At 40.1% G+C, this 14,216-nt stretch overlaps 1 protein-coding gene and 1 non-coding gene across 2 annotated transcripts in view; both read left to right on the top strand.

Moving 5' to 3' along the window:
• The window catches only part of FGF14 (fibroblast growth factor 14), a 602,879-nt gene that overhangs the window by 103,111 nt on the left and 485,552 nt on the right, over nucleotides 1–14,216 (top strand). The window lies entirely within an intron of this gene.
• LOC122908077 lies at nucleotides 8,078–8,184 on the top strand. Its single transcript, XR_006384869.1, has one exon. It is a non-coding gene; the product is annotated as a U6 spliceosomal RNA (small nuclear RNA).

The following is a 14,216-nucleotide window of genomic DNA, read 5'->3' as shown; positions in this document are numbered from 1 at the left end:
CCCAGCAGCCCCCTCCCCTGAACTGGGTAAGACCCGAGATCATGGGGAGAAGTCCAGACAGCCTTCTGTCTGATTTTCCTCTTGCTCTCTTGCCTACTTGTCTGCCCGTATTTCTGGTAATAATGTTCATAATAGAAATATAAGAAGTCTAGTCAAACCTACGTCCACACTGAAAATCCTAACCTTTCAACTTATGCAACGCTTAATCCTAGGAAACATTGATTTCTGGATCCTTTGCACAGCTTTGTATCCCTAAGGGAGAGTTAGCATCCATCTTGACTCTCCTCGATTTCTTTCCAAGTATATTTTTATAAATGTCCTATTTAAGAAATTACTCCTCTGAAGCATATTCCAGACAGAACCACACTAATGTTTAAAGGATATATATTTGGTAAACAGCTGATTTTGAAAACAACTATTTAATTCCATTCCTTGTATCCTTAGGGCATCTTTCTGCTCTTTTGGTTAGAAAATTTTAACCACTTGGTACAATTCAACTTTGATCGAAATGAGTTTTCTACTGATGCAGAAAGAAACAGCTTTGTCACCATCGTTGAAAAGATAGATTCTGTTGGGAGAGATAAAGTGTGTCTTAGTGATCTTGCTTTCAGCGTGATATGAGAAACAGATTCAAATGCCGTGTAATCATCTGGTGCACAATTTATTACCTAGAAGCCAGGAGAGAAGCACGGCACATTTATTCAGCTCTCGTCTCCACTCCTACTTAGAGTTTGTTGAAAATAGATTCACTTAATTTTGAGGAAATCATGTTGTTCTCCCAGACATTGGATTTATGTATGAAAAAATAAGCTTCTTTTTTCTCCAGCTTTCACTTGATACTTTACATTGTTCCCCTAAGAAGTCACTTTAACGAATTTGCTTCTAAAGAGCAGCGCAGCGTAATTAGGCAATTGCCCTTGTGTCTTGAGTCCACCAGGGGAAAAGGTGACAGAATTGCACAATAGGCTCATTAGAAGACAGTGCAAAATAAAAACCTGAACTCACCAGTTAAAGGAAAGACAGCCAAAACTGTGCTGTAAAATATTAATGCACGAAAGATGAAAGTGAAAATCTTTTTTGTAGAATGTCTTGGTTAGTCAGTTGGGATCAGTAGTAATTGGTTAATTGAAAGGATAAATTAATGAAAAGAGCAGTAAAACTGGGCAATTATTAAAAATGATACACATGTGCCTTAAACATTTCACTTTATATTAATGCTCATTCACCAGTTACTTTGAGCCCCATGGGGTTTCTTTGATTATGGTTGAACTGATTTGGGTTCTTGTAGAAATCACACCCATGATCTCTGATTTCTAATTTTGGTGTCTTTAAGTGGAGCAGAACTTGAAGGATGGAAGCAATCTGAGTGCAGGATCTTTCTTGATTTTCATGACATTTTCTTTTAATCTTTTATGGTACGAGAACACCCATATTCAAAGGATTATTTTTAGCCATTTGCCTTTATCAAGTTTTTTCAAATCATTCAATCTATTTTTTCCCTCAGAAATAGCAACGCTTTGCAATTATGCTTGTGATTTCAAAAATAATTAAATCACGTAATGAAAATAACAAGTATAACTTGTGTAAACGAGATTAGGGGCATGTGTGGGTAAGAGCAGACCACCACTGCAGGGCCGGTCTGTGAGGGCATCCTGGCCACCTCGGCAGCTTCCCTCACAGTCTTCAGAAAGCAGAAGAGATAAAAACAGAGTTGGTTCAGTTGAATTACTCCGATCTGTAGACATCAGTTAAAATAGAAGGAGAGACTTTTGGAAGTCTTTTGGAGAGCATATTTTGGAATAATTTTGAATTTACAGAAGAGTCGTGAAGACATACAGGGATTTCCCACAGACCCTAACAACCAGTTTTCCCTTCTTAACATCTCATTTCTGTGGTACGTTTGTGACACTCAATGAACTGATATTGATACATTATTATTAATACGAGTCCCTATTTTGTTAGGATTTCATTAGTTTTTAACCTAATGTTCTTTTTCTGTCCTGGAATCCCATCCAGGATACCACATTACATTTACTAATCATGTCTCCTCAGGCTTCTCTACACTGTGACCATTTTGCAGACTTTCCTTGTCTTTGATGGTCTTGACAGTTTTGAGGAGCACTGGTCACATGTTTTGTAGAGCCCCCCTCAACCTGAGTTTGTCTGATGTTTTCCTCAGGTATAGCTTAGGATTATGGGTTTGGGGGAGGAAGTTTCCAATGAAGTAACCAAAAGTACCGTGTTGATCACACTGTATGAGATGTACTCAATACTATCAATTCGACTTGAATTCCATTGGTACTGACCTTTCGCCCTTGGTCCAGGTGGTAGTCAGACTCCTCTGCTGCCTCTGTGTGGTTTCTATATGCAACTGGTTTACTACACTGAAATGGGAACATGTGCAGGAAATTCTTTCCATCATGTTCTCTTCACGGTAGAGTTCGACACTTTGGCCCCTCCATGAAGATTTTGTGAGTAGCTGAAAGAAACACACTTAACGTCATCCCGGCACTCCTACTAATTGTGGTGTTGCTGTCTTGTTTCATGTTTCTTGAGCATTAGGCTCTCACTGAATGAGACACAGGTCCGAGGCTGCCTTTGGCTGTGGTTTGGAAGGAAAATGGAGTGCCACGCTTGCACAGTTGTGCTTCTGCAGTTGAAGGCTTCAGGATTCCAAGCTCGAGATGAAATTTGCCATTCCTTAGTTCAGTTTTGTTTTATTCTGTGTTAGTATTCTATGGCAATTAAACATTTTTCCTGCTGCTCTTGCATGCATTTAACAAAAGTGTACTTGAGAACCACCTTGTAGCCTATCAGTGGATGACCAGGCCCATTAGGCATTGGTAAGTCCACCACCCTATTCACAGACGACACCTAAGATGGAAAGGAATTCTAGTTTGGTGTAGGGAGAATTTTTGTGCCACCAACCTAAGCTGTACACCACAACAGCTCATCTCTCATACTTCACAGAAGTTGTATAAAACCTGAGAAACAATCTTTTAATAAGGAATCAGACTCCTACACTATGTCAATCTATTGGAAACATTTTAATATAGAACACAAAGAGATCTCTAAAACGCAGAGACCATCTGTTGCCTTTGTGGGCCTGGAGATATCATGAGGATATGACACAGACTTCCTTTTACTAAAATTTCTGTGATGAGAATGTGAAACCTTTTCATTTCAGAATTGAAATTCACTTACCTTACTTAAGCAATAATGATTTCCTAACCCTTAAAAAATAACAGAAAGAGTGGTCCTGGAAGTTTAAACTCAGACCTACATTGTTAATAGGAAAATAAGGTTGACGCCTATTCTTTCAATATTTTCTCTTCTATATCCCCAAAGAACTTTATTTTTCAACACTGTCTTGGCTGAATATGGAACTTATGCATCTGTCTCCCTCAAATCTGCATCAGAGTGACAGTTTCAGTGTGAGCTTGACTTTAAGCAGCTGAACAAATAAATAGTTTACTGCCCATTCAGGCATTATTTTTCTGTTCCTAGGTTGTCTTGGTTCTCTGCCCATTGCTAGGATGTTTTTGTCCACCAATATCGTGATGTGGAACAACATTTGGGGACAAGAAGCATGGTACTGTGAAAACACCTTTGGATGGGAAATCCTATAGCCTGTGCTTTTCAGGTCTCTCTGGCACTTCTAATACTACCACCCTGGGCAAGATCCTAACCTTTGACTCCCAGTTTCCTGTGGGTGACTGGGGGTTGTTGATGAGGAGACAATTATAGCTGCCTTGCCCCTGCTCTCAGCAAGGTCTTTTCAGGATCCAGTGCATGGTAATCATGCAGATAAGATGGATTACAAACCACAGAGGGCTGGACAGTCAAGGGAAAGGAAAGAGTGGATGTCTGCATAGGGACAAGGAAAAGTCTACAGAAATCCTTTCCACCTATACCAGAGCCTATACCACAATACAGGGTGTGGTGAAGATTCCTGCTATGAAAAAAAGTGAATCGGAAGGACAGACAGAGTGAATTTGTCGATACTGTCGAGGGCATCTCCATGCCCACAGCTTAGATTACAAATGCACTTCAGCGGCATCAGAGTCCCTGAGAAGTGCAATTAGTTGTTTCACAAAAGCCTGATGACAATGATCATGATGATTAGGAACGTACTGTACAAGATGAAAGCTGGATAACGTGATTTTTAGGATTCTTTCTGGTTTTGAAATTCTATGGATGGTCAATTTAAAATAATCAAACCAATTACTTGAATTAAAGTAATCCATAGACCGGTGGGGAGAGAAACAAGTAAAAATGGATACATTAATATACTTTGAATAATTAATAAGTAATCACATTAAAAAACTTCTACTTTCAAGATGGGAACAGGAACAAAGAACTTCCTGTGTACCAGATGTGGCCCTAAGCGCCACCCTAACTCATCAGTCCTCACCGTAGCCTTAGCAGGACAAGGGAACTGAGGCACAGAGGGAAAAATGACTGAGATCACATGGCTGGTTTTGGGGAGCCAGGACTTGGATAAAGGCAGTCAAAGTATAAATATGAAACAAAAAATACGTTGGGATGGGGGTGCCTGGTGGCTCAGTCAGTTAAGCAACTATATTCAGCTCAGGTCATGATCCCAGGGTCCTGGGATGGAGCCCCACATCGGGCTCCCTGCTCGGCGGGGAGCCTGCTTCTCCCTCTGCCTGCATCTCCTTCTGCCTCTGTTCTCTCTGCTCCTGCTCGATCGCTCTCACTCTATCTTAAAAATAAATAAAAATCTTTTTAAAAAAAAGTATGTTGGGACAATATCAGTAATTGATTCAAGGAAAACAAATACATGTTTGAATAGTTAGGAAAACAGTGGAAACAAAAAGAGAGGAGTGGCTAGCGCAGACTGACAGTTCGCTACCAGGAGCTCAAACACAAATAGGAAGTGCATTTGATCGTATTAAGCAGATATGCTTTCTCATTGGCTCCAGCACTTTCGCTGTACCAGATTGTTCATAGATGAATGCCATCAGGTTTTGACTAAAGAAACCACTGGTGTTGTGAGTACATAAAAATTGCTATGTTCCATTTGTTAATAATTTTTTTCTCGCGTTTGCAGATGTTAAGTGTTTATTTTGTTTTATTTTTTTCAGATTTCAGGTTTCTACTTCTACATTTCTCTCCCTGAATACTCACGAGAAATTGCTGTACCTATGACAGGTTGCACGATTTCTCCCCACTCTGTGCGCTCGATTTGTGCATTATTGTATCATATGACATTTTGAATCAAGTGCTGCTAGTACCAAGCTGCTATCAGCAGCTGATGCCAAAAATATTCATTATAACACTTCTCAGCATGCAAGTGAGAGCACTTCAGATCACAGAGACAGAATTTCCAGCCATTGTGCTTTTCTTTTTTGCATATTATAAGCAAAAAGAATGCAAAACAAAAGGAGGTTTATTAGAAAATAATGCCTTGGTAAAATTTTGTAAAACACGCAATTCATGAATTTATGAATGTCGTGTGAGATTCAGCACTGTGTTAGCGACACCCCCTTAAAGGCCTTGTCCTCCTTTTATCTGGTTCCAAAGGCTTTTTTTCAAGGGGCATCTTTCTTGGGTGTTTGGTTTCCTTTGGGGCAAACTATTTACCCATCTGGAAGTAAGCAATACCCTCAGGAGAAAACCATGGAATGAGACCCGCACCTCCATTTGCCTTTGTATGGTCTCTTCATGCGAATAGGCCAGTCAGGGCGACTGCTGTCCTTGTGGTAGCAACCAGGGAGATGGGAGGCATGGAAGACTTTCCTCTCTAAAGGAGGACAATTAAAAAAACAAATTCAATAAGTAAATTTTGTCATTTCCTAATATTCAGAGTCTGCATCCATCAGCAAATTTATTATACATTAATTCATTCTACAAAGTGAACACCCAGGCTGGGTAGCCAACTGAGAAGATGCCAAAAAATGTCACGGCAGAGAAGAGGGAGCCTTTCAGTAGCACTTTTGAACACCTGACCTCTACCTGCACTGTCTTCTGGAGGAAGAAACATGGAGCTTGGGTTTGGGGATGGAAAAGTGGGATTGGCGGGGACTGCAATTTGCAGACTCTTTCTCTACTGCCTGATACACCGGGGGTTAATAACCTTGCCCCCATTCTTCTCTGACTCTGGAAAGACCATAAGCAAAGGGCTGGAGCTGGGCAAATGTCATTTTCATCTCAGCCCAAGGATGCATACCAAAGGCCCCTGAAATCTGCGGTTCCTGCTCAAAGTGCTGTGACCTCAGTCTACTGGAGAGGGGCAAAGTCACACTTGTCCACCAAAGAAATCAGGGCTATTGTTGTGGTCTACTGTGTTGCAAAGAGATGCCAGAACTCCCCATTGGCTCTCCGAGTGGTCTTCCGTTTTACCTGCTCTGTATTCATTGTCTCAGTTGACTCCGTATTTTTAAAAGTGTGTTCATATGAAGATGTTTCTTATCCTGCTGAGTCTCAAGCCATTGCTGTAGGTACTGTGTTTTCTCCTGTCTGGTGTGTTTGGCTAGCTTTTGAGTTGGAAATCACAACGTCTTACCCAAGCCTTCAAGGAAAAGCTAAGAATTCAAGTTTGTTGAGTACTTAGCACATGGTTGACATTATAGTAAATACTCTTTATAAGGAAGTCCAGAACAAGCTGATGTGTTAGTCTTTTAAAAAAATAATAATCTAATCTTATCTGTGGAAGTGGTTTAGGATACTGATCTCACATTTTCCTGTGACATTTGAAATTCTGAAAGATAATAATGTGAAAGATTTACCCTCAAGAAGAACAATACATTTGAATCTTCTTCTTTGAAAAGACATAGAGATTTCCATATTTATTTTGCTCTGGACTATATATTAGGAAATGTTTGGCAGGTAAAATTGGACTTCTTTTAAACTCCATGAGTTGTTGTCAGTTCGTTCAAATTCATGAAAAACAGACGTTTTATTAACAACAATACAGCCCCGCAAAAGTTAGGATGCCATTAGTGGCCTATCATCAAGCCATTTTCCAAAACCTATCGGCAAATTCCCGGCATGAAAAAAGACTTAAGAGAGGGAAGGCTGGTTTAGGATTGACCACCGATTCCTGTTAACTGAACAGATGCCAGCCAGAGGGACAGGTTTGGACTGACTCTGCTCAGCTGGTCTCTGCAGCCGTTGGGTTTGGGTGACCTGGGGTCACAAGCAAGACTGGCTCTAACTCAAATAACTCTAGAGTCAGCTTTAACGTGCTGACTCATTGCAGTGACTCCCAAGCAGCTCTTTCAAGCACCTCCAAGCTGTGTACAGCAAAGGCTGAGTGGGCGAGCATGTGGGGTGGCCTGGGTCCTACACTGCCAGCTGTTGTGCTCGAAACCAGAGTGTGGGGGGACAGCTCAAGAGCCCGTTGAGTCCTTCCAGGTACACTGTAGCCTCCAGCTTCTGAGCTCCATCTTTCTTGCCAGCCTCACTCTTAGGACCCCATTTTTTTTCACATTAGATTCGTGAAATTTTGGCCTCAGTTTTCCCAGTATAGCTTGATGTCACGTGGAGTTCCTTACCTTGGTGGTTGATGGTTATCTGGTTCTAGAAAGTTTCATTTGTCAATCTATCTATTTTAATTTGTATTTATGTATTTTAGTGAACAGATAACAGATTCTTGAGATGCTTGAGAAATAAGCTCCTCTAGGCTTCTCTTAGCACCACTGGGCAATCTTTTCTGCTTTTTTCTCCCCAACGTTCTGAGCATGCCAGCAAGTTCCTGTCTGTGTTCACTGAGAGCTCTGAGTATGGTTCCTCTGCTCTCAAGTTAGGATCAAGCCCAGTGCATAAAATGCCCTGAAATGTGTAAATTCCAAAAGAAGAAAATGCTTAGTTTTAACTTTTAAATGATAGTTCACATAGGCATGAAGGAAATTCATAAGGTTATTTTGAGTTAGTGAGTCGGTAGTTTCAACAGTTTGCAGCTGAAAAGTTAGAGAGTCTGTATCAGTTACCCTTTTTAGCAAGAACATCTTTTTACTGCTTTTAGAATCATACCCTAGGAACCATGCAGCTTACTAAAAAATAATATTGCTCAATTTCCACCCTCTTTGTTTTGATTTTTAAAAATTTGTAAGTGCTTGCTTCAGCAGCACGTGTACTAACATTGGAACGATATAGAGAAGATTTGCATGGCCCCTCCATGAAGATGACGCATGAAATTTTTATGTGAAAGTGACACAAAGTGAAAAAGAATGATGTCGTTTTCTAAAATGATATTGGTTATATAACTTCTGTTTGATTTCAGCAACACTGTATGTTCCACTAAAGGACAGTTGCAAACCGTGTGATTTGCATGGGTCCGTTGAGCAGTTCTCATGGGCAGGGTGGCTCTCTGCTGCTGCCATGTCATCTCTGGGGCACCTAGTCTGGGCAAGGGCTGGTGACAACTGTGGGGGCTAAAAGAGCGATGTGATTTGAACGGAGGGTGGGGAGGGACAAGGCGTCAAACTGCTAGGGAAGGGTGACGTGGCCTTGGACCTCACTCAGGGTTGTACCCTATTACTCACTCCGGACAGAAGTTCAAGGCTACAGCCAAGTCTTGCATATGCAGAGAAACAGGATGCCACAGTGAGGCTGGATTCAGGCACAACACTAGAATTTGATGGAAAAATTGGTAGTTGGCACCAGAACAAAGTTGATCAGGTCCAGAGAACCAAAGGCGAGCTGTTCCTCTGAACTTCAGGGGTTGGGGACTCCTGCGTCCTGAGGCTGGGACGGCAGGGGAGTGGCTGTGGCAGTTTTAGCACTGAGCAATATGACTGACCTTGGCACTTACTGGTACCACAGTAGGAGAAGAGGAAAATGCTGAAAGTTCAGAGTCGAGAGGAAAATGCTGAAAGTTACATATGTTTAAAAATGAGAGAAGACATCACCTGTTCAGATACAAGAAATGAGAGAAACATATTTCACTCCATAAACTAGCACAGTGCTTATTACTGTGCTATGAGGTGACTATTTAAATTTATGACAATAATACTTTTCTTCTGAGGGATTCGAAGTACTTTTGATTTTCTAAATGTTATTATGGAATAGTGAAAAAAAAACAACAACCAAGAAAGTAAATTATCTTGGTCTGCATTTAAAATTCTTACGAAGTTGTATCAGTTTGAATTCAGCTTTGAACTTTGAATCAGTTTTCCTCTTAATTATTGAGAATGTGAGGATACATGAGGATAAGGACTGTCCTAATTACAACAGATTGTTGCCTGAGTTTGCAACAGGCGATAGTTCGCAGGCTTACGTGAACACAGACCGCTTTCTCAGTCTTTCCTGATTGTGATTGAAGGAAATTAAAGAGGTAGATAAAATAAAATTATTGTTTCAAAGTGGTATGGATATAAAACAAATGTTGGGGTAACATAGAAGGGCCTTTGAATTTTTAGATTCATAGACAGATTCAACTTCAAAGACTACTTTATCCTTTGATGCCAATGTTTTTTTTATCACCCGTCCTCAAGAGATTTTTAGCTCACTTGTGTAACTTCAAAAGATTCTCATTTATTCACTGATCAAACAATTATTGAGTGCCTACAGTGTGCCAGGCATTGTGCCTGATGCTTGGCATAGAGGATGATGAAAGAGGGGCACCTGGGGGGATCAGTCAAGTAAGCGTCTGCCTTCTGCTCAGGTGGTCATCGCAGGGTCCTGGGATTGCACCTCCCCCCAGGGGGCTCCCTGCCTCCTCTGCTCCTCCCCCTGCTTGTGCTTTCTCTCTCTCTCTCTCTCAAATAAATAAAATCTTTAAAGAAAAAGATGATTAAAGAGAGTTTCTAGCATGCTCAAGTAGTGGAAAGACTGAGGAGAAAAGTGGAAGTCCCGCGACCAAAGGATTATTCTCCTAAAGATAAAGTTTTTTAGGGGGCGAGTGGTTTAATGGAGAAGTAAAAGGACGAATATTTTATGAATAGTTTTAATAATTTTATCAGTTTCTCATCTTCAAAATTCTATTTGGTGTCTTTTTGTGTCATCTTGGCCATTTATATTAAAAGCAAAGGCTTTTAATTTTTAAAATTAAACATTCAGTATTAGCAATTTGATTAGACATTAGACTAAGATATTTTCTGATTATAGAGATATAAATTGTTATGTGATCTGCCCTACAGTTCTCATCTGAAACCTAAATAAATACAAGTAAAAGATATTTGGGGAGGAGAAGAGAGAAAAAGAGGACATGGCGTCAGTAGAAATGTTTTCACAAAGAATTACCAAACAATTTGCATGTCTACCTTTTAAATAGTTCCTGTGGAACAGATTTGTTCACTGTGATTATATCCCAAGTAATGTCATAAACTAAGGTGGCTTGGAGATCTAGGCCCAGTGACATTTAACTTCACATGCTTAGTGTAATGGCAGGCAGAGCACATGCAAACATGCAGCAAATATATGCAACATTTTCAGAAAGGTCAGAACAAACCCAGAATATATTTATGCCAGGGACTTGGTAGCCTTGAATTACAAGGCTTCTTCCTAATTGCTATCACTATTCAAACTCAAATTTATGAATTGTTGTCAACTATGTGTCAGAGGTAGGAAGGACTGACTAGGAACAAAACATATGCCTTATACCCTCACCAGGCATGAAGGAAGGAAGAAAATGTTTGTCTTCTTTAGGATGAATCCCAAGGGTAGTGTTCATAGCATGGCTTCTGTGGAATTACACAAAGTGCTTTAGGCATTTTATATTATTTAAATATTATCAATTAAAAATAACAAATACTAGGTTATAATCATAATCTTTTATTGTTAATTCTACAGTCTCTAACTCAACAGTAAAGTAATTAATTAATCAATAAAGATTTATTGAGCACTTTTTGTGGACCACTAATGAATAGGTTGATGGTTTAAAAAGTAAGGTAACACATAAGTTATGGCTTTCATTGATGCATTCATTTAGCAAATATCCAGTAGGCATTTTTGTACAAGCGACCCACTATAGGGAGCATTATGAGTGATACAGGGAAGTGACTGTACACGGTCTCTGACCACAGAAAATTGCCAGGTGAGATGCTCATGCAGAAAAACAAAACGTTTCAATGAAATATATGACTGTGGAATATGCAGGTAATAAATACTGTGCCTATTTCAGCCTTTAAAAGGAAAAGTGGGATTTTATGGAAAGGAGCAACTTGATCCATTTCTATGCGATGGGGACACTTTGGGGAGCAGGGAATTTTTTTCAAGGAGTAGAGAGGAACAGCGGTGGGGAGAAGGGAATGAGCAGAGGTAGTGTTGGGAAGGAAATGCTCATTATGCATTCAGAAGAGAGGACGTAGAAACATTTGGTTACAGCAGTCGGTGACTGTCTAGGATGCTTGGTCCTTTAAATTAAAACATCCGCGAGTGGGATTACTAAACTCCACCTCTAAGGTTGGAGCCTGCCCTGAAGAGTGAGATCAATTTTGCCCTCAGAGAATGTTCTCAGAATCTCTAACCCGTGTTTTGGAGACATAGTTGTTTTTTTTTTTTTTTCTTTTTCTTTTTCTTTTTTTTCCCTTCTGCTCCTGCAGAATAGAGAAAAATTCTGGGCAAAGATGGTGCGATATTAATTCAGTAACTTTCCAAATTTTTCAGAAATCAAGTTTATTATTGATCTAATAAAAGTAGCAATGAGCATTTTCCCCATCAATCATTAGCTCACTCTGCTTCTGGAAATACATGTATGTAGATCATTCGAGGATACTTTTCTAGACTTTTTATCATCTCCAGAAAAACACTTTCTGTGAATATGTTTCATATAGCACACACACACACACACACAAATCTGGGAATTCTTTTTTTTTTTTTTTAAAGATTTTATTTATTTATTTGACAGACAGCGATCACAAGCAGGCGGAGAGAGAGGAAGGGAAGCAGGCTCCCCGCCAAGCAGAGAGCCCAGTGAGGGGCTTGATCCCAAGACCCTGGGATCACGACCTGAGCCGAAGGCAGAGGCTCTAACCCACTGAGCCACCCAGGCACCCCAAATCTGGGAATTCTTTTTTTTTTTTAAAGATTTTATTTATTTATTTGACAGACATAGATCACAAGCAGGTAGAGAGGCAGAGAGAGAAAGAGGAGGAAGCAGGCTCCCTGCTGAGCAGAGAGCCCGATGTGGGACTCGATTCCAGGACCCTGAGATCATGACCTGAGCCGAAGGCAGGGGCTTAACCCTCTGAGCCACCCAGACGCCCCCAAATCTGGGAATTTTTAATGAAGTAGTGAAACAGCCCTTGAAGCAACATTCATTATCAAAAGAATCTTTCTAATCGGGGTACCAGGAACATGCATCAAATCACTAAAGGGACTATTACAGGGTTATGAATATTATCCTTTGCTCTATGAAAAACTTTCTCTGACATTAAGAGGGTATACAAGTTTGTAGCTATACTTTCTTAATGAATATACATGTTCAATTAATGGTCCTCCAGAATTTTTTCTTTCTTTTATGCCTTTGGTGACTTTTATTTGCCTTTTTGCAAAACATGTAACATACGCAGCTCAGACAAAGTGGTGAGACCAATACACATGCACATACACACACACAGAACGAGAGCACTAAAGATCTATAAGCATTGTTTGCAATAAGCAATGATTACGTCAATTATTTAGAGTCTTTTGTACTCATAATTAGTAAGAAATATCTTAAAATTTTTGAAGGATTGTTTACATTGTTAAAATCATGAATAAAAAAAATTAAAAAATGAATAAACATTTGTATTTGAAATCTCCATTGAAATACTTCTTTATGTTTCTATTATTTTATAGTTGATGTGTACACTCAAATGGGGTCCTGGTTATTTATAATAAATTTATAGTGGCATTTAATTTAAAAAAGATTCAAGTTGAAATTAATATAGCATGTTCACTTCTGAAAACTCTAGAGCAGAAACATACCTTACGGAGCATCCAGTCTAATTCTTTCATTTTTAGTGAGGGATTTAAATGATGGGTAGTCGCATTGTTTATTTCCTGGTGTTTGTATTATGCCAAGGTTGAACTTTAGGCAAAGTATAATTTGCTAATGAGTTTTTTCTTAGGACTTTGCCATTTATCTTCATTAGGTTTTTTCATTTATCCAGAAACACTGAATCATTCCCTTAGTCAACAAATTTTATTGAGGACTTACTTCCTGTAGACTTCATGGAGGCGATAAGTACATGGAGACAGTCTTAGGAAGTTTTACGGTTGTTCTTTGTAAAACAGTTAAGATATGGAGACCCTCGGGGGCACCTGGGTGGCTCAGTCAGTCATTAAGGTCTGACTTCAGCTCAGGTCATGATCCCAGAGTCCTGGGATGGAGCCCCGCATCAAGTTGTCTGCTCAGCAAGGAGTCTGCTTCTCCCTTCCCACTCCCCTTGCTTATGTTCCCTCTCTTGCTGTCTCTCTCTCTGTCAAATAAATAACATCTTTAAAAAAAGAAAAGGTGGAGACTCTCAAGTGGGCTACCTGAAATACACTAGTGTGTGTGCAAGAGTTGTTTACCAGAGTCTGAGACCATGCTGGAGGTATCCGCTTATGTCAGAGTCCTGCTCTCCCAGTGGAAAAGGAAAAATCACAAATGGACTCCAGTGTTTCCTGAAGTCCCAGAGCCAGTACTGTGTCTACAACATCCCTCTACACTTCAGTGTTGTTCTTGTCATAGAAACAGAATATTTTTATGATTATTTTTTATAAAGATTTTTATTTATTTGACAGAGAGAGATCACAAGTAGGCAGAGAGGCAGGCAGAGAGAGAGAGGAAGGGAAGCAGGCTCCCTGCTGAGCAGAGAGCCGGATGCAGGGCTCGATCCCAGGACCCCAGGATCACGACCCGAGCCAAAGGCAGAGGCTTAACCCACTGAGCCACCCAGGTGCCCCGAAACAGAATATTTTTAAAGATCATCTAGTGAGAGGCACTCGGGTGGCTCAGTGGGTTAAGCCTCTGCCTTCAACTTAGGTCATGATCTCAGGGTCCTGGGATCAAGGCCCGTGTCAGGCTCTCTGCTCAGCAGGGAGCCTGCTTCTCCCTCTCTCTCTGCCTGCCTCTCTGCCTACTTGTGATCAATCTCTCTCTCAAATAAATTAATTAATCTTAAAAAAATAAAGATCATCTAGTGATACCTGCTTTTAGCTTGTGAAAAACCATCAGCAATTATTGACTACGTACTGCCTTCTAGTACTTTATATGCATTATTCCACTTAAACCCCACAATAATATTGCACTTTGCATGTTATATCTTCATTTTACAGTGGAA

Source organism: Neovison vison, chromosome 5 (assembly GCF_020171115.1).
Source record: "Neovison vison isolate M4711 chromosome 5, ASM_NN_V1, whole genome shotgun sequence".
NCBI lineage: Eukaryota > Metazoa > Chordata > Mammalia > Carnivora > Mustelidae > Neogale > Neogale vison.
The sequence above is the reverse complement of the archived record's forward strand: the minus strand, read 5'-3'. Positions and strand labels throughout refer to the sequence as shown.